The sequence below is a fragment of the Amblyomma maculatum genome, chromosome 7 (assembly GCF_055883805.1).
Source record: "Amblyomma maculatum isolate TAMU_Amacu chromosome 7, ASM5588380v1, whole genome shotgun sequence".
Lineage (NCBI taxonomy): Eukaryota > Metazoa > Arthropoda > Arachnida > Ixodida > Ixodidae > Amblyomma > Amblyomma maculatum.
In genome coordinates, this window is record NC_139350.1 from 95263025 (window position 1) to 95284165 (window position 21141).

At 45.7% G+C, this 21141-nt stretch overlaps 2 long non-coding RNA genes across 3 annotated transcripts in view; one reads left to right on the forward strand and one right to left on the reverse strand.

The window, feature by feature from the left end:
• LOC146183989 (uncharacterized) overlaps window positions 1-21141 on the forward strand; it is a 49613-nt gene that overhangs the window by 12051 nt on the left and 16421 nt on the right. The gene's annotated exons all lie outside the window — the stretch shown is intronic.
• On the reverse strand, window positions 7415-11267 carry LOC146183990 (uncharacterized). Of its 2 annotated transcripts, XR_014708831.1 has the most exons (4): window positions 11246-11267; window positions 11003-11163; window positions 9328-9479; window positions 7415-7596 (listed from the first exon to the last, which is right to left on the reverse strand). It is a non-coding gene; the product is annotated as an uncharacterized LOC146183990 (long non-coding RNA). The 2 variants fall into 2 exon arrangements; XR_014708830.1 differs by lacking the exon at window positions 7415-7596 and having other exon boundaries at window positions 9211-9479.

Consider the following 21141-nt stretch of genomic DNA (forward strand, 5'->3'; position numbering starts at 1 on the left):
TGAATAAAAATAAAACAGGGTCTCAACATGATGGCACAGTGCAATTCTAGTACCAGTGAAAAGGGAAAGCGAATGGCATATATTTCTGCAGGCTTCCTCAATGAACCTTAGTTGAAGTTGACGCCTGTCTTGTGTTCTTTTGATCCTCGTCTTTAGCGCTGTGCATGATATGATTTTGCTAATTCTCAACAAAGCAGAAAAATGGTAAAAGAAATTAGAAAATTTCCCTTGTTTTTGCAAACACAGGAAAAAGATTGCATCGGATATTGAACTTCGGTTTATTTTATTGAAGCTCTTATCAGCACAAATTCACTGCAGTTTGTTTATTTTCCTTTGGTTTTGTTGCAAATTGCAATTTACACAATTTATGAAAGCTTTATGTAAAACCTTGGTAACCAGACATTCAAGAAACACTGCCAAGAAACACTTCTCATGCGTCAACTACTCATGCAAGCTACTCTGGAGGAGAAAAAAAAATGTATGGCAGGGTTGCACCAGATAAGACCACCCCACCTCGGTATTTTGTGTTCAGCGTTTCTCCTGCACATCCCCTTTCTTTTTCTGGACCGGCATTTGTCTAAATGGCAAAGAAACGTTAGCAGTTAGAAACAGCCGTCATGTTCCATGAGGCTGGAAACAGAGACATCGCTCCCTAGGGTCGTTTTTAGACTTTTGTTACCACGAGAGCCGGGGCAATTTCGTAGCTTTTGTTTTTGCTCCTTTTAGCTGCACCATCCCTGCCCTGTTCGAGTACATCTGTTTTCTCTACAATACATGCCCAGTGGAGGAGAAAGTATGGTAATTCGTATTACCGTGTGCTTTTTCTTACTGCAGAAACTATGCCTTTAGTGGGAGATTTACCCTCGCCCCTCAAACTGTATTTTTTCCTCACCGTCCCGGCCCTCCCTCACTGTCGTCCCAACAAATTTTTCAGCTCCGATTCTTCCTCACCTCACCGAGTGAAATTCTCACGAGGTGAGGGTGAGGATGCCCTCCTGAGGATGCCCATGTCAGCTGGTGGGCTCTTAGCATGCTTTGTTTTCTTTTTGGCATTCTTGAAATGCTCAGGATGAAGCTTCAGAAATCTCTTCAACTAACCAGGGGTTAAAGTTGATTGAAGGGATTAATTTATTTGCAGGTATGGGACCTAATGATCATTATGTGCACAAATATGTACCAAAATGGAGGTGTTGAACTAGAAACCTTTATCCTGCATTGCAGTAAGCACAGAGGCAAATGCTTTTAGTAACACTGAAGCTTGGAGAAATCGCTTGTTCTATTGGTTTGTTGGATGAAGAACGGAGCACACCAGATATGGGATAAGGCAAGATGTTATTCATACAGTGCTGGGACTCAGAATACAGTTGAACCCGGATATATATATCAAACTCGAGGGGGATTGCGAAATAGTTTGATAAATCGATATACAAATCTGCTTGAGACAGCACTTGCAATCGTGAAAAATGATGCCGTATTTGTCGCGTAATCCCACTCTCACAATGAACTCAACCACCATTTATGCCGCCAAGAATTAAAAAAAAAAGCGTTAGTCGGTGGCGCATCCTTTCGTTTCGGCCGTCACATACACCGCTCATTTATTGGCAGTGCCAGGGAGAGAACTTGGTAGAGTGCCTGGTTTGGTTTTGCTTGACATGCTTGTGGGCAGGTGGAGTCCATTGCCACAAAATCATTGGAAAGCGTGAAGCCTACAAGCAAACAGGTTTGAAGCGAACAGTGCTAAAAGCCGATGTCATGATCGCAGCTGAGTGCTTGCTTTCGTAGATTCATAGATGCAAAGATGGACGACTCTCGCAAAAAAAAGAAAACTGCTTCTATGCCACACGTTCAGCACAGCGACACAAGATGCGTATTTCACGTCACCCGCCGCACAGAGAGGGTTCAGAACACACTGGAGAAACCGTCAGATCTTCTCTCGCCACGGGCTGAGCTGGTTGTCGGCGCTTGCGTAGTGCGCGCTGCTGCGAATAAAGACCGGGGAAGAGAGAGGAAATGGGGAGAGAAAGCTCAGCAGAAGAATGGGTGCACCCTTGCGCTTTGCTCTATCGTGTTGTTTCCCTCTCGCGAACACTACAGCTGTATTGGCTACTTCTGCTCTGTACCGGCCGTTGCCAAATAGGCTCGCCCTCATTCCTTCATGCACATCGCTTGCAAACGCCATGCGCTGGCGTGCGGCAAGCTATCACCGCAGATGCGCATCTTTGGGAAAAGGCCACTGCACTGCTGTAGACCAGCCATCGCTGAACTGTTCCCTCTCATTCTTCTGCGTGTGGCTGTAAAGTACGGTGGAAGAAAGAGTTGATGCGACAGTGCCACGAGAAGCGGCTGCTTAGTGTGACTTTTACGCATGACGCTGTCGCCAGAAGCAGCACCGGTACTGGAGGCCTGTCTCATCACTCGTTTCGCTGGCGCTTCTATAAGTGCTCCTGGGATGGGCTCTTGATTTTTACTCACGGGTGTTTGGCTGCTTGAGGCAATTATTTTTTTTGTTGGAGGTATGCACCTTTATATTTCTGCCAAATTCCGGGTTATAATTCGACCCGGGGCAGCATGAATTATTTCTTAGCCGATATGCAACTTTTAGTTTTACTTGGTAATATTTGCTGAAACCACTCGAGTGAGTGCCACGTAAAAAGCATTCAAAAGAGTGCTAGAGAACTAGATTAGCTTCTACAGCTGCTAACATGCGCAACTTGTCCAAAGCTATCGGGATAGAAAAGAAATGCGGACACCGGCCATGGAATGCCTACGAGCTTTACTATACGAATTTCTTCTCATCGTGCTTATACCACACGGATAGAAGCACGATGAGAAGAAATTAAAGCAGCAAAAGAACGCTGCTCGAATAACTTATCAACCACGTCAGTTATAATACGGATGACTTTAGCATTTTTTTGCTGCCACTCGGATGTAAACATAATGACAAGATATTCAAACAGCACAGCCCGTAGGCGTGCCAATGGGATTGCATTTCTTCTTTTATCACTTCTTAAAGGGGTCGTGAAACGAAAATGTAGCAGCCCAGTTGCAATTTTCCTTGCTTCAGTAAACATTAGGTATGCCTATTCCAAAATATCTCGTCGAAATATTGCTTCTGCATTTAATAATACCATTCTGAAATCAAAGCATTTTTGCGTTCCTGAAGCGACCATGCGACCCTGTAGGCCGGAATTAGAAGTACTCGCCTACGTCATGTTTAGCCTTTTGGAAACGCAGATATAATCATTATTTCCCATACAATAGTAGGTTGCTGTTAAAGTTAGCAAATAAAAATACATTATATCAATTATTCGCTCACGCAAACGCATTTCTTCAACAATACTGTCACGTGACGCGCGGTCGGCGGCGGCGGCGGAGCAGGACGGGTGGTAAAGCTCACTTTACGGGTGGTGTCTGCTTCTCGCTGCGCTCTGGAACAGAGCGAGAGGTGACGCTCAAGTTCAGATTTTCGGTAACGACGGCTATACCTCGCTCCGCCGGGTACTCCAAATGACAATGGTTCCAATCTAATTTGTTGTTGTTATTTTCTTTTTCTTTTTGTGAACATTCGTGATGGAGCACAACGTCTTGAGCAGTCTCATACCACCGGTACAACTTGGTTGTGCGGCCGCTGCTGTAATTTTTTTAAGTATTATTATTCCCGGCGTCATTAAAGATACGATCTAAATACGGTTCCAGGTCAAAGAAATCGACAAGTGTGTTCAATCCGAGTGGTGGGTGGAGTGTTTCAGGAGCGGGCGCCGCGGCGCGTACTCGTATAGTTGCTCGCCTCCGCGCTGCATCACTGAGAATAGCGTGTCGAGCTTCGCTTCCTTTATTTCGGCCGGATGACCTGAACTATGGCACTACACGGAAAGCCAGAAACCGAAAAAAAAAAAAAAAGGTTGCTACAATGTACTTGGGTGGCCCTTTCACCCTACGCGTTGTCGCAGCTTTGCTCCCCCACCTTCCCGACGCCTCTCTCGTAACCTTTCTCAAAAAAAAAAAAAAAAAGAGGAAGCATACTTCCTACAACGTCTACAGTGCTCAGACTTCGCCTATTTTTCCTGTCACCGTTAGGTTCTGGGTTTAGGCGTGTTGTGCGTGTTTGAGTGCTCGATATGCCAACCGTGTACGTCGCGATCGATTGCAGCACGGCTTCTCCGAGTGGAAGTAACGTTCGCTTTCACAAGTTTTGGCACACCGATTGGGTTCATGTGTTCGTACTACTTTCTACTGGAAGTCCTAAATGACCCTCGGCGTCATTCGAAGCTCGGCATGGACCGGAAACGAAGAAAGCTCACCTCAAACGATGCGTCGTACCGACGCAAAACCGCTGGCCCAGTGCATTGGCAAAAAAAAGTGTAGGTCGCGTGATAAAGGCAGTAAACGTAGTTGCGATTTGTAGCCTTACAGATATGCTTATTTGAGAACTACTCGACTCGCAGAAGCCACCAGTTCTATTTGATTGTTTCCTGCCAGATTGCCCTCATAGCAGTAATATGCGCATTTTGGATTTTTTTTTTTATTTTGAGCGATACCGTGAGGCCAGCACAACAGGTGCCCCTACCAGCATATCGTACCACCCAGAACAGGCCCCTTGGTTCCACTTCGATCACGTTCTTTCCACAGCACTCATCTAGCCCCATAGAACCTGATGAAGACTCCAAAGAGGAGGATCATGTTGAGCAGAGCTCAGAATCCTTCACATCATTTAAAAGACATATCTAGGGTAAAAATTGTTCACCTCAAAAGCTCATACGCCCCATGTCCTTGCATTACGATGGTGTGATTACCAGATCAACCATCCAGGAGAAATGCATTCACGCAAGTGTTATTGATTGGAAAGGCGGATAGATTGGCTTAAAAGTTTAATATCTGACCTGCTACAGAAAGAGAAGAACAAAGAGGGTCGTGACTTGATTAAAATATATGCAGAATCCTTCACATCATTTAAAAGACATTTCTAGGGTAAAAATTGTTCACCTCAAAAGCTCATACGCCCCATGTCCTTGCATTACGATGGTGTGATTACCAGATCAACCATCCAGGAGAAATGCACTCACACAAGTGTTATTGATTGGAAAGGCGGATAGATTGGCTTAAAAGTTTAATATCTGACCTGCTACAGAAAGAGAAGAACAAAGAGGGTCATGACTTGATTAAAATATATACAGGAATAGTAACTTGCACCACAGTCACGAGTCAAGTCCTGTGTCATGCAAGAAGCAGCAGAAAGCCTGCACAGCCTGTAGAGCTTTCCATTTCTGGCCAACCGGCCAATAAGTCCTCTGAGAGAGGCCTGTTGCCAAAACACTTCAAAGAAGTAACTCGAGTTATTGTTTTGCACGCATATACTGGGACACACCACTAGTATACGCTCCAGAGTCTCCGTAATGTCACATGTGGAACATTCTGGGCAGTCCGCCTGTCCAATTAAGTATAAATATTTGTGTGTGAAACCACATTTAGATGGTCTATGGAGAAAGCATGCATAATGGCATATAATTGGCAAGTGGGTATGGATCCACTAAAGCACTACCTTGTGGCCTTGAGGACAAGTAGATATAAGGAACTCAGTGATGTGTAGTGCCAAAGAGTGGTAAGGGTGTGGTGTTGAAAACTTCCAAAAATTTGTAATGCAGGCTTTGAAACTGTGAATTCACACCACTTCTAAAGTGGTTTCCCACAGATGTGGAAAGCCTCTTACCAAGGGGCCACAAGCTCAGCAGAGGTTTGTGGAGAATTATGCCCTTAAAAAAAAGATGAGTCATGTTCTGAGCGGCATCACCACAATTGTAGGCGACGCTTGCGGTGATACAGATCTGTGTATACATGGATAGAGTTGTAATATTCTCACCAGATGTATGTCAGATTAAGTTGCTTGAATCTACTAATTGATATCTTGGATTTCTCCAGTATCCCGAGAACATGCAAATGCACCAAAGGTTGAGTCATTACACACAGAGGTTGGGTGGGGTGGTATGGGAAGTCGTAGCGTGATAGCATTTGTAATTAATGGCAGCGGAGTGTACGTGAAAAACTGCTGTTCAGCTGCTCATCATCAGTGGGTGGCAATGGTGTTGTGCAAGTAGTCGTAAATACACACAAAGTGGTTCGTGTGACAATTATGTAGATATTGGGCAGGCACGTGACATTCTGAAGTAACAGCACAAAACGTGGATGGGAGCACAAGACGAGAAGACGACACAATGTCTCATCGTCTTCTCGTCTTGTGCTCCCGTCCACATTTTGCGCTGTTACCTCAGGATGGAAAACCAACAAGCCCAACCTGCTATTCTGGCTAACATGCCATTGTTTGAGGTGCATTGTGGCAGCCAAGGTTTATCCCAAGCACCTGCACTTCTATGTACATGTTAAAGAGTACTGGGAGTGGTGCTCATATGGGTGTGTACCATTTTCCTGGCTCGGGCAATCAGATTGCAGGCGGGCTAGCACACACAGCCCAAAGCACATGTAGTAGAAGTTTGGACTGTCGAACCGCGAAGTCTTCAGTTCAATTCCTTCCCTTATATTTTTCAATTTGTATGAGTATCATACAGTCTGTGCTTGTATGGTTAAATTGCGAGGGTGTACATATCACCTGCGCTCCTGACCAACCTCACTCTGCATAAGTATTCACCAAGCAGTTTTCGTTCCATCAAAAGGCTTTCACAATATTCAGCGACACAAGCAGCTACTCAGACAGCATCAGTGTAGCATTCTTGGAGCTTCGCAAATCTGTGGATACATTGTTTACTAGCAAAACATGCACGGTATGTAGATATGTGTACTAGGACGCATAAGATGCCGTGACAATGTGGACTGCCCTTACGTCTACAGCTGCCCTTTAATCCTGTTACATTCTAGCCTGCAGTGAATTCAGCAGCAAGGTTTCACAATTAAATCATCCCAACTTTATATTTCTAGACTTGACCCCAGCACCGACAAAGTTCATTGTATTACCAGCATTTTGGTGGCATATTCAACCAGCAGGCCAATTAACTCAACGTCATGCGGGTTCTAGTGCAGATGTTTTCATGCAAACTACGGGTATCATCAACGAAGGAGGCTTTACTATACATACCTTTTCAGCACGCTGTTTTATGACTGGTTAAAGTCTGGTACATTTCAAAGTATAAGGCACATATTATTGTATGCATGTCTACAGATTGCAGATTATGCTGGCTTGCTTCTGAATGAGACTGCAAAATGCTGAAAATAGTGGCCACCTTTCAAAGCAGCTTTTGCAGAAAACGGTTTGATTTTTCTATTCCCCATGAGCCACTATTTTTCGAGGCCGTGTAAAGGTGAATGCGGCAACTAGAAAATCTAGGTTTGTCAGTGCCACAAGGACCACCACTTTGTAGTACATTTGGGCATTATCTAATGTTACCAAATGAGTGTTAGAGACATGTTGCTTTCAAAATAATTTATTGGTTAGCCGCAGGTTCATCAGCACATACAAAATTTTTAGGCTAGAAGGAAGTTGACCTAGAGCAAGACATCTTTTATTCACGCTTCTTTGCTGTCTTCCTCTCTCCTAAATATACAAATGTGTATATACAGCTTCACAATCATGATGTGTTGAGGTCAGTGCTAAATAAAAAAAAAATGCATCCAACAAAGGTATAGTTAGAGACTGAGTACACAAAATTCATTCTAAGTGAGCCTATATATGTCTTGTAGATTCCAATGGAAGGCAAGTATAGCAGGGGGCAGCAGAAACTCAGGCAGGCAGATAAAAAGTTTGCGGGGATCAGATGGATGCAGCTGACAGAGGATCGGGTTATTTGGATAGATATGGGAGAGACATCTATACAAGCAGGTATATACACAACTGCACAATTATGATGCATTTGCGGTCAGTGCTAAAAAAAATTCCACCCATCAACGGTATAGGTGGGGAGTGAGCACACAAAATTCATTCTAAGTGAGCCTATATATGTCTTGTAGATTCCAATGGAAGGCAAGTATAGCAGGGGGCAGCAGAAACTCAGGCAGGCAGATAAAAAGTTTGCGGGGATCAGATGGATGCAGCTGACAGAGGATCGGGTTATTTGGATAGATATGGGAGAGACATCTATACAAGCAGGTATATACACAACTGCACAATTATGATGCATTTGCGGTCAGTGCTGAAAAAAATTCCACCCATCAACGGTATAGGTGGGGAGTGAGCACACAAAATTCATTCTAAGTGAGCCTATATATGTCTTGTAGATTCCAATGGAAGGCAAGTATAGCAGGGGGCAGCAGAAACTCAGGCAGGCAGATAAAAAGTTTGCGGGGATCAGATGGATGCAGCTGACAGAGGATCGGGTTATTTGGATAGATATGGGAGAGACATCTATACAAGCAGGTATATACACAACTGCACAATTATGATGCATTTGCGGTCAGTGCTAAAAAAAATTCCACCCATCAACGGTATAGGTGGGGAGTGAGCACACAAAATTCATTCTAAGTGAGCCTATATATGTCTTGTAGATTCCAGGGGAAGGCAAGCGTAGCAGGGGGCGGCAGAAATTCGGGCAGACAGATGAGATTAGGAAGTCTGCGGGGATCATATGGATGCAGCTGATGTATCTGCGGTCAGTTCCAAAAGAAGAAAAATTCTACCCATCAAAGGTAAAGGAAGGGAGTGAGTACACAAAATTCATTCTAAGTGAGCCTATATATGTCTTTTAGATTCCAAGGGAAGGCAAGTTTAGCAGGGGGCGGCAGAAACTCGGGCAAGCAGATGAAATTAGGAAGTTTGCGAGAATCATGCACCTGGCACAGGATCGGGTTATTCGGATGGATATGGGAGAAGCATTTGCCCAGCAGTGGGTGCAGTCAGGCTAGTGATATCAACAAGACTAACAACTGGATGAGTTGGTACTGATTCATCTTAAAACCAGCCAGAAGACGAAACACGTGAGAGGAGCACAAGACAAAGTTTGACTAACAACTGAAATGTTACTGAAGGAAAGAGGCAAAAGAAGATTCGCACAGAAATGCACGTGCACGAAAAACCCCCAAAGCAGTGAAAGCGTGGAAAGCAGAAAGGGTCTAAAAAATCAAAATCTAAAAAAAAAGCAAATTCCTTATGGTCAAGAACCACTCGTTACAAAAGGGAAGCCACAGACCCAAGTCCAAAGGCACACTATACTGCAAAGGCTAAGGACGTGTGTGTGGGGGCCTTTTTTACATGTGCATCTCTGTGCAAGTCTTCTTTTGCCTATATCCTTTAGTAAAATTTCAGTTATTAGTCCAGCTGTCCTGCAATTCTCTCTTCTCATATTTTCCGGCTTGTTTCAGAATGAATAAGGTGATGACTCTACAAACCTTGCACAAACTGGAAACCAGTGTAACTGTCAGATGGAAACCTTTCCCTTATTTGGCTTGCATTACAAATAGGGAGGACTTTACTGTGATGTCTGCCGAGGCATCCCCAAAGCCAGTGCGCAAGCTGGCTGTAGCAGATGTAGTGGTGCCTCCTGTTGACAAGAGAAAAAGCAATATTCACTTTTCAGCATAGCAAAATGAAAATATGATTTAGGTCTTTTACAAATTTGAAAGTTATTCATGCATCTGTACAATTAATTCCCATCTAACAGAAGCTGTACAGTGTAACTTTCACTGTCAATTTATTCTCCCTGGAAGTATGGCAAACTTTGAATTCTGCTGCAGGTGATTGAGAGAGAATGAGACCCACCCAATATTAGAACTCCAGTGCAATCACAATTTGCTACTGCAGCAAAATAATGCCTGAAGGCAATGCAGCTTTTGACTGAAAAAACCTGGTAGTCGTCTTACACCCTCTATACTAGCGTTGTGGCCGATGTCAATGTCCACGCTGATATCATCCGCATAGCACGAAGATGTTAAGTATGCGACTTATGCATTAAGCAGCTCTGTGCATGGAGTCATTCTATTCGAAGGAGCCATAAACTACAAGTGCACTTCTGTCAACAGCTCTCCGTTGTTTTCCCACAACACGGCACGTGCCAAACTTTCTGCAAGTGCCGCAAAACTACTCTACAACTTCATTTGCTAACTGTAAAATTTCCAACACTTACTCAAACTGTGGATGTTTCGGTGTACTGGCCTTTGGAAGAACGTCTTTCTTTTTTTTTTTTTTTTTTTTTTGGTTGTTACATTTCAGCACATGTAAAATGTCAGTGTCAAAGCATTTTGGAGAGGTTTACTGTGTGCAGGTGTTGATGATGGTATCAGTGAAGTCAATTTTTTTAATTATATTTGCACACTATACAACACTCACCTAATGCAAGTGGATAAAAAAAAAACTAGCAAATAAAACTTTGAGTGCTGGTATGGTGATTGTTCTGGCAGCAAGTGGGGACAGGCTATAACAAGAGTTGTCGGGCTAGTTAGTGATCGTCTGCAGAAGCCAGTCCTGCTCTGTGTGTTTTTCTTTTCTGTGTTGTTTTTTAGTGCATTTTCCCACAGCTTCCGCAGGAGACAGGCTACTAGCACAGAGTCCTCCGAAATGAGATTGCTTTTGTACTTATTTACTGCATTTCTTGTGGCATTCCTTATGTATTTATGTTTTGAAGTGCTGCACTTGCTGAAGGTCATAACTGGCTAATAAAACAAGCAAATTTGTCCGGACAGCGTCCCCCCCCCCCCCTCGTTACTTCACATCAATGTGCATGCCCTTTCCATTTAGCAAGTTCACACTATCAGATGATGCGTGTTTTCTCATTTACTCGTGCATGGAATTAAGCAAACCAGTAATTTGCATGGTGAAACGTCATGCTCATGCGCTTCTACGAAAACAAGAAAAATATGAAAACCAGCGATGTGTTCGCGCTAACGTGGCGCAATATCAACACTGTAGACAGTGTAGATGATCGCAGGTAAGTAACGTTAAAGGGGAAGCTTTATTTTATTAACACTGCCTTCCGCAATAGATTTCATTACAGCATTTCTTGCTCGAGAAAATGAAAAACAGGTGCCGCTTGTTCAAGTTATGTCGCCTTTCGCTCAAGGTTCTTACCTTGTGTTCTCGACTAGCAGTCCATGATCAAGAAGCATTTGGAGTAAATGCGGATGATCTGTAACACCCAGACGGCTGCTTCAGCTACGTAGTCGCCGCCGGGATCTCGCCAGATGCTCTCAAGAGCAGTCGGCATCGGCACGCACCGCCCGCAGCTGCACCTGTTCGAAAGCTTCGGTTAGCGATTGCGCACTCTCGCAACGGTCAAACGTAGGCTAGGCTGCAAGACTCGGACATACATACCAATGCGTAGTTCCGAAACTGCTGGGATCGGGAGGCTGACGGTCGGGGCTTCTGCAAGCCGGAGTTGTGCCGCGGTTACCGCGGCCTCTCGACACAAGTGTTACTGTACCGGTCGCTCGCAGGGTCCATCTTCGCCGACCTGGCACCCGAAAAGTTGCGTCGGCGTAAGGCTCAAAGCCCACGATGTAACCATGTTTTAACAGTAGCGACTATATTCTAGTTCACTATAGCAGCACAGCGACGCTGGAACCCAGGAAGGAACCTAGGCGTCGGCCATATTAAAAAACCCTGTGTGAGCGTAGAGTAGGGCACAATTAGAACCTCTAAAATACACCGAGCTTGGTCAACTTTGGCTCAGCAGGCTCCGGCAACGGGAGCTTCTCATTGGCTTAGCGCTATGACGTACTCTGTTGAGTTGAGGAGGACGCGCGCTAGGAAACCGAAATTCTGTTTTTGTCGCTATTAAATCAACGCGGGCGATGAAACGAATCGAGGTATATTATATGATGCAGGACAAGGATTCCATTTAACTAAGCCGTGCAAAATTTCTGGAAAACGTTTCACGACCCCTTTAAAGCATTATGGCACAATTTCAGCTAGGATGCTACAATCGATTGTTTTACTTGTACAGTCGCCGACCGATTTTTTGGACCCTCAAGGGGCCGAGATAGCATCCGAAAAATCAGGCAGTCCAAAAAAACAAATTCATGCAAAAAAACATTTTATTTAACGAGCGGCTTGAAAAAGTGGTCAGTATGCCTCTGCGGGGCGCTACGTTGCCGTACAAGTCGGCTTGCACGTCGGCAAGGGTGACATTCTTGCTGTACACGGCCAAAAGCACCATCAGAGCTCGGGTTAGTTCATTGCTAGTTGACAGCTCTGGCTCCTCACTGTCGGAGCCCGAATCATCACTTTCAAGCACCTGGCGAACAATTTTGTCATGGGTGAGTTCAGCGCAGAGCTCAATCTCACTGTCAGCGTTAGCAAACTGCTCCAGCGTCACATCCATGGGAACGGCTCCTGCAGCGCGCAAGTGCTTGTTGAGGTCAGCAGATGAAGACGGCTGATGGAATTGAAGTAATACTCTGAAGGGCTAGTTGGTTCATATTGATTGAATGAGTAAAACTGCGCGAAAAGACGGGACGTAAGAAACACACAGGCACAAACAAGGCACAGACTTCCACTGGCGCTATCATTAGATGACGGCGGCACTTTATCTCTGATCGCAAAACCAGCGTGGCAGAAGCAATTCCGCAGTGTCTCCTCGGTCACCGCCTTCCATGCATCAGAAAGCATGTCTAGTGCAGACAAGTCGACACTGTAGGTTTTGCCTCCGTCCTCGCATACCACCAATGCGACTAAGCACGCGTGACCGATAGAGGTGCTTGAGTGTCCGGATAACGCCCGACGTTAGTGTCCCGTAGTTGATGTGACGACATACACAGCACAACACACAACACGTGAATGGCAACCGCGGCGACTGACGACTGTGCACGATGGCGTAAAGAGATTGGTAAAGAGCAGACACTTCCGTAGTGCCCAGCGGCCCATTTGACTAACACGCCAAGCGGCTGGCGGCAACTACTTCTGGTCTTGGTGAAAGGCGCACGATTTGAATGCTAGCATGCGCTGCGCCCCGCCCTGCACTTTTGGCACTTTATTTTGGTTTTACATGGTGTGCTAGTGTTTTTATTTATTTTTAGCATATATAACAACATCAAAAATAGATTCCCAGTGCTCTAAACTGGCCATCAACACAGCTGCATCTCAGCCTTTACAAAACAGTATTGCAGAAAAGATGCCAAGTGCTTTGTGAAATGAACATTTATTTTGCTGCATATAAAACACATAAGAGATGCAAGAGATGCATACGGAGACATTGACAAAACTTGGCACACATTAGGCAATGCGCACAGTACAGAAGCAACACTTGGGTAGAGACAAAAAATAGCATGCTGTTGATTTCTGAATTAGGCGAATGCTATGTAACAAAACAGGCATTATACATAAAATACACAATCACAGTCGCAGCTACCTTAGCAAGAGCAACTTGTATTCGGAACAGAAGGCCACACCGTTCACTCGTCGCATCTGCCGTGCTTCGGCTGTAGTCTATGGGTTGTTGGAAAAGGAATGAACATGATGGGGGGGAGAAGGTTGCAATGAACTGTAAGGCCACTGCAGTCCACCACGCACACATCTGTGCATGTGCGTGCATACTGAAGCTTGGTGAGCAGCAGTTATGGTCCCTAAACAGGAAAGCTGTCATTCATAAAATTGGTACAGAAGCTACTCTTGCAACGTACAGGTAAGGAAATGCAGGGTAACCGAACCTATCTGAAAATGCATTTCTACAGTGAGTATAATAACAGCCACTAAACTAACAATGTTCCTCAAAAACACTGTACAGCTGAAGCAATGAAGCGCAATAAAACATTTCTCACTTTAACATTGCCCCAATAAATACAATACGACAACCAAAACTAGCCGTTCGCAAAACCGTGTCAGGCATGGCCAATGCGGCTTGGCCTCGCTGCGGCCGGCGAGCACGCCATGTTGTCTTGCCCTTCCTACGTGATTTTGTGAAGCGCAGACTGCTGTGCTGAGCTAAACTGCCTGAAATGCTGCACAGTTTGAAAGGAATGAAACATTTCTCACCTTGTGGTTGCCCTGTTAAATGCGACATTGAGCAAAACTAGCCGTTCGGCAAACCGCGTCAGCCATGGCCAACTGCTTCGGGCTTGGCCGCACCGGCCGGCAAACACGCCACGTTGGCGCAACGCCGTGCCTTGGTGCCTTCAAATGCCACTTTGTCCAGTGTGTTGAGCTACTGTTCAAAATCCAAACCATTTTCGCAGGAACACAATATATTGCACCTCGCCATGGTTAGAAACAGCGGCACGACTGCACCTGAACAGCCGGCTGGCCACAAGACGTGCGCACTGCGCCTCTCCACGAGCTGAAAAATTTAATTGGCACCGGGCAGTGCGGTCAGCCTAAACTGCTTGAAATGCAGCGTAGTTCAGCAAAAATGTTGCTCACCTTGCTGTCGTTCTAAACTGCAGTCGTTCCGTGTAGCAATCCAAGGAAGATAAAAAAAATTTGGAGGACGCTTAAGCTTCGCCTTCAAGAGTGGAACGCGATAGCGTTATTGCACCTCGTTCGCACCGCCCACTCATTCGCTCGGTATGCTCTTGAGTCACACAAAGACATGGTTTTCATACTCAACACTTCTAAGTGCACTGTACAACTTTTTAACACACGCGTCTCAAGAGCGAGCGTGCAAGGCCCTGCAATACAACACCCGTCGACCTGCCAAGGAGTGTAAGACAATGCGCTATGGCGCAGCAATCACTGATGAGGCGCCCCGCGTCGGACTTTGCACTCACGAATCACGCGGTGAGCGCCGAGCAACGCAGCGTTCGGCGCGGCAACGAAACGTGCGCCTGAGCAAGCGGAACTAACCAAAGAACTCGGTGTCTCGGAGGGAGAAAGCCGGGCAGCGACGCGCCATGAAGGCGGACGCGATCATGGGGCTGACGCCTTGATGGGATTGTCCTCTATCTCGCTTGGGAGCACCACGCAGAAGCATGATTCCTCGGAAGCAGCTCGGCACACATCGTAGGGGATGATTTCCAGCAGAAGCGCTACGGTGCAGCGATCACGTCGGAGGCGTCCGGCATCAGACGCTGCATCTAGCAATCACGCTGTGAGCGGGAAGAGGAGCCGCGTCGCCTAAACACCACTGTTCAAGTGACGCACGCTGGATGTTGGAAGGGGAGAGAGCGAGAAAACGTATTAAACGCAAGGGTATTGGGGCATCCTTGCACCGGTACCCGCGCGGTCCGAAGGGGAGAAGCGGGTGAGCGAAGATAGTGATCTAAAGAAAGGAAAGACGCTTGATTCTACAACCCGTGAGGGTGCACGGCGAAACGTCAGGGGCGAGTGGTGCGCCACGTGTCAGGGCAGCGCCGCACATTGCGAGGAGGGGTTCTTCTGCGTTTGCCGCAAGATGGCTCTGCATGTGCGCAGAGCGCAGAAGAAATGTAGCGGGAACGTACTTCGCTACTCATGTAAATGCGACTTCTGTAAGTAACATGTAATTACAGATATACACCGCAGTATAACGTTCTACGACACGTGTCTAAGGCAACACCGCATTCACTAGAAGCGCTTTTGTACCGCTTTCAAGCATCGAACTCGTGGCTGAGTCCGGTGTGGAGCCTAAAGAAAAAGGACTTTGCGCCTGGAGCCACATGCATTCTCTTTACGCGCTTTAAAACGTAAAACCTGGATGGAGAAAAAGGGAGTGTACGTTCCCTGGGGTGTGCATTGTTTTTTATGCAGAAAGCCCAAAACTGTTGAGCACGTCTTTTTGGAGTGTTTGGGTGGCGTGTTCTTTTGGGACATACTGCAAAGAACACTGAAAAAAGACCTGCCACTAGACCTCCAAGGAATTCGTTTCCTAGCTGTGGAAAATGATGAAGGCGTCCCTTATGACGCAGTAATGCTGATGGGATTGCACTGTATATGGAAAGCCAGCATGGCAGCGCGACACGCTGACATTGATGCGAGGCTGGCACACCAGTACTTCTGCGAATCCGTTGCGGCGTTCGTGGCAACCTGCAAGAATGTGTACCTGGTGCCCGAATGGGTATCGAGAATTGAGCCCCTTATGCACATGAAGAGTTTTTAGCCCCTTTACATCAGTCAAGGTTTGGCTGGAAGTTTTAGCCCATACCGACGCTATGTACATTCTTCTCAAGTGTTCTTTCACTTTTGTTGTGTAGCGATGTATGTCTAAGCAGGCAATAAAAAAAAAAAAAAAACACGTGGCTGAGTGGTACACTCCGGAGACCCTGGTTCGATTCCCATCCAGCCCATCTTGGAAGTTGCTTTTTATTTATGAAGTGCATGCCGTGTTTTATCGCTCACAGCCAACGCCGCCGACGACACCGGCTTTTCTGTAACACGAGCTCCTTAACGCTATCGCATTAATATGCTGTCTGTGCCGCACAGGCGAGATGCGCAGACAGCAGGCCCCTTCGACAACTTTCTGTCCGCTGCGGCAGGCTGCCGCTGCAGCGGGTGTCGCTGCCTGCGCGTCTGCACTGATGCGCTATTCATCAAGCGACGGCAGCACAACAAGTCGTGCGTCATTTCCTGGGGCCAGTTTTCGCTGAGTGTCCGCTCTTTACCAATCTCTTTCTCTCTGATGACGGCAGCATGGAACAGCTGGCATTGTCGGGACGGTGCAGCAAAGGGCAGCAAGCAGTGCCTGCTAGCGAGGCTATACTGGGTATGCGAGATTCCAATCGGGCAATATGACATGGATTCGAGGTTGCAGAAAACCAAAATGGCAGCGACCAGAAAAGCACAATGGCACCGGCGTTGTTTGCGTCAGCGTTACTAGAACAAACTCAGTTTCACAGCTCTGCACGGAGAGGTGTCCCCAGTGGCGGTCACGTGAACTAGTGGCGCAGCAGTTGACTCTTGCTCCTTGCTGGGCGCGTCGTCTGCTACACGTGGCGCGGAAGCATGAAGCGCCCAGCATATACGTAGCTGTTACATGCTGCCGCTGCACTCTACATAGCTGCATTGCAGTTATGATACATTATTACAGTTTTGGCTTCGAAGGCATACATTACGTAAGTGAACACTTTTGTGTGATCCAAAAATTAATGCCACAAAACAGCTGTGACAGCGTTGTTGACTTGTTGACCAGAACCAACATTCTAGTAACGTTATGCTGTTCAGTTTCATTTCTTTTTATTACGCAATATGGTGAGGCACCAAGCCATTTTGTAAAAAAAAATATGATGTAGCTGTTGATTGCACAGCGTCATGCAATGTATTGCTTCTTATTTAGCATCCACCTTTTCCAGTTTCAGTCCAATTTGGGACAGGGATTCCAGCCGCCCACGTGTGCCTCCAATTCTATGCCACTCACTGTAAACGTAGGTTGTGCGCCAAAAAGATGCTGCGTCTTTAACCTAAAATCAACAACAAATAGATGTACGCTTTGCCAACTATGTACCAGCCCTTAGATGCCTAAAATTGGTGGAACAAAGAGACGGCGTTAAAAGCGCTATCACGTCCTCTCAAGACGAAGTTTTCTGCTATATTTTTTTTTGAACATAAGGCCTCTTCATACTGGCCTGCATGCTTTGCACCATGCGCAATGAAGCCTATTGAAACGAATTGGAAGTCCATCATTTGTTCGTGTCACTGATAGACTTCCTCGAGATTAAAATGTGGGCACAAGCTTTGCACATAAGAGATACAACTTACTTCGAAGTGAACAGTTTCTGATCTGCATTTAGAAAAGGAACTATATTCAAGTACTCTCGTGATAGTTCATGTAGCAAGGCTCTTTATTTTCTTGCTGGCGCATATTTCCAACGCAAAAGGCATTATATACCGAAAAGAGAGGACCCTAATAATCATGCCACTCTGTGTGTTTCAACAGCAGTGCCAGTAGAGAAAATACAAGATTCCAGGAGCCTATCAGTGTACTTAGCCCAAATCGGACAGCTGAGCTACACAAACGGATTTTTATTTGGATAATTTTGAGTTTGTCGCAGTACAAGCAATTCGAAGGAAATTGGAGTATTTTTGTGACGAAGAAATAGACGAGCCATGAGGGTGAGGAATTTTGCTTGTTGAGAATACTTTTGTCATTGAGTGGTTAATAGTCCCGACAGTGATATGTTTCACATAAAGTTCTCATATCATGTGAATTGAGCGTTGATTACAGCTCTTCTGAAGCATGTCAATGAAGCGAAATTGTGCACGGGGCTTCCAACTCAGAGCTAATGGTAAAAGAGGAGACATCTAAGAACTGCAGAGAAATTCAAAACTCAAGATGATCACAAAAATTAAAACGTCTTCAAAATAGCTGAGCATGCGGCGTAGAAAATACAGCGAGCTGCGGCAGCTGACAAGAAAATGAAAAAAAAAAGATGAATGAATTAAGCCTTTAATTAAATAGGTTGAAGGGATGACTTTCGGCCGCTGTTGGGTTAATGACTGAGTTAGGAGGGATGGGAGTGTAGGTTATCGCTTCTTCACGGTCCTTCAAGCTTTCTTACGTTCTAAAAGGTAGACATCTAAAAAGCTCAGAAGATGATCTATATCGGCACCTAAAAGCTAGGCCTTCCAGACTTGCAATGGCTGGTACGTCAAGCTCCTGCCTGAATTGAGGTATGATATGTCGAATGGCTTCGTAACTGCATTTTTGTGAGGTGGGCAAGCACAAAAGCTTTTAAGCTTCTGAATGAGATCAAGATATGCTACCAACCAAGTGTATGAGCTCATTAATGCATGCATTGAAGTAAATTCGCTGCAGATATGGTTTTTGCTGTTGAAGGAATACAAAATCACATGCTAAAAAAAAGATGGCCAGGGAAAGTTAGGAACGCTAACGCAAATGTCCCACTAGACATAACCACAAACACGCACACACAGAAAAGATTGTGCTGCCCAGTCAAATATTTCCCAAAAGAGGTATAGTGTTCTCTTATTTGCGTGTAGCCTTGCAATGTCTGTCTAGGTTGATGAAGTCATGTTCTGGTTGTTTGCTGCATTTCATTAGCATTCGACATTAATTTTGTTGGCAATATTGTGTTTTAGCTCAATTTTTCTTGTTGCGCTAATAAATAACTTAGGTTCGTGCAATTCACTTCTAATGCTCTTTCCGGCGCTGTAGATACCTTGAGTATCGTATGTGTTTTAAAACTGCAGTCCATTGCTAGTTTGAAATTACATTAACTTCCCCTACAAGCAATAAAATTATGTCGTTTTTCTTTTTTCTGTGCGTGTGCGTGCGTGTGTGTGTGTAAATGAGGAGGGGAATCTATAAAGGGCGCGACAAGATTACTTGCAATATAAGTTTTTGAATAGACTCATGTGCTTGTTCACTCATTTCGTTTCGCAGAGCACACGCCCATTCTCACTGATTCCTCTTTTAGTGAGCTCATTAAATAACTCTTCACATCTGACATTGTTTTAGATGACAAAGGAATAGTTTTTTTTTTACACATTACTATATACGGGAGTGCGAGAGTTCCGATCCGGAGCTATGTTCCACGCCATACCTCGAAAGTGAGACATTAAGAAAAGTGGTTCTGATTAGGTGACGACGGAGGCCATTTATGCGTAATCTGTGTTCACTATATCGTTTGGCGCTAGTAGCCACACTTCATACACTGCACGAACAGGCCGCCAAGGCTAGCAGATTTTTGCCTGTAATGGAGGCAGTCTGCGCAGCGCAGCAGTACGTGACATCCACTGTGTTGCCTTCTAAGGATAGAGTGCTCCTATGCACTGAACATTTGACTAATTTGTTTGCATGACAGGATCTATGCCCTGAAAGAACATACTACAAAACACAGGCCTGGGAGTAACACAAGAGTGAGCAAGCCGACAGCGCTCACACTTGTTTCATAGCATTAACAAATGAATTAATGAAGGTAATGCGTTGCTTCAAAGCCAAAGCGGTTGTAATGTAGTTATAATTATACTGCAGCCATGTGCAGTGCAACGGCAGCACGCAAAAGCTACGTGTGTGCTGGCCGCTCTATGCTTTCGTGCCGCGAGTAGCAGACGACGTGCTCGGAAGGAGCAAGAGTTGACTGCAGCGCCGCTGGTTCTTACGACAACCGCTTGGGACACTCTTCTCCGCTGGGCGGTATGGGGAGCTGTGAAACTGAGTAACATTGGTTTGCGTTGTGGGTAGCTCTTGAGTCGCGAATGAATAGAAAAAGTTTGGAAATTTGAACGAGAAGGCTTTCAACGTCTGAAATTTTGGTCAGTGCTATACATTGACTCTATAGAGTGCGTTGCAGTGCCATGGCAACATGGAGGAAGGAAGCAACTTAGGAGGGGCCCTGATGCACGACCGGCTTTATTACTTGGCGACTTGTTTACCGCCGCCGTCTCTATAGCCCCCAATTTGTTGTTTCTTGTCTAGTTCACCCGAGTGCCGCTGCCCTCCGTTTAGTCATAACCCCACCTATGGTGCCTCGATGTGCGTGCGGGTGAGCGCTTCCATCGAGGCACCCCACCCCACACCATCGTCGATCACGTGTTATTGTGTTGCTGTTGCGGTAGTGCCTATTCCTTGTGTATGCATGTGCGCCTTCGCAACATGTTTTTGGCTAATAGCCTAAAAAAAGAGGCAAAAGCCTTTCTATAGCTCATGGAATGAAATCCAGTGTGCGAGAGTTGTGCGCTGATGTGTCGCTTGTCAATCTTCCTGATGACAGCAGAAAAAAATCCTGTCTCCATCCTTTACGAGAACACTGTAGAATATGCACTGGAGAAATGCGTAAGCCTGTGCTGTCCACGAAATGTGTCAGCAGGATTCCCTGTGCAACAGATACTGCGCCGTTCACTTCCTATTATTGTGGCTGTTTGGGCTTGTTGGTAACACATGTCAACAAAAATAGCGCAGGAGTAGAAGGGGTTGTTGTTGTTGTGACTGTGGGAAGAAGGAAAAGAAAATGCACGGGCCTGCTTCTGGCTCTGTAGCTGAGCCATCTCCGCTGCCTCGTGCGTACAGAACAGAGAAAGTAGAAAAGAAAGAAAAAGAAGAGGGAGAGAAAGACGCACGCCACAACAGCTGTCGTCCACCACCTAAGTGGTGGTGGGTGCAATGACGGCTATCAACACATAAAAATTCAGTGACAGGCTAGACCCCGCTAGAAGTGGCGTTGACCTACCAGTCCCAGCCCAGTAGGGCCAGGAACAGCCACCCTTCACCACCTCCTCCTTGGTAGAAGGGGGCAAGCAATTATAAAGGAATTGCAGAGCTTTCCTGTAAAGCAATTATTCATAGAACGCCGGTGAACTCTGATGCGTTCAATGTAACGGTGGTTGTGTTCGACAAGGGGCAC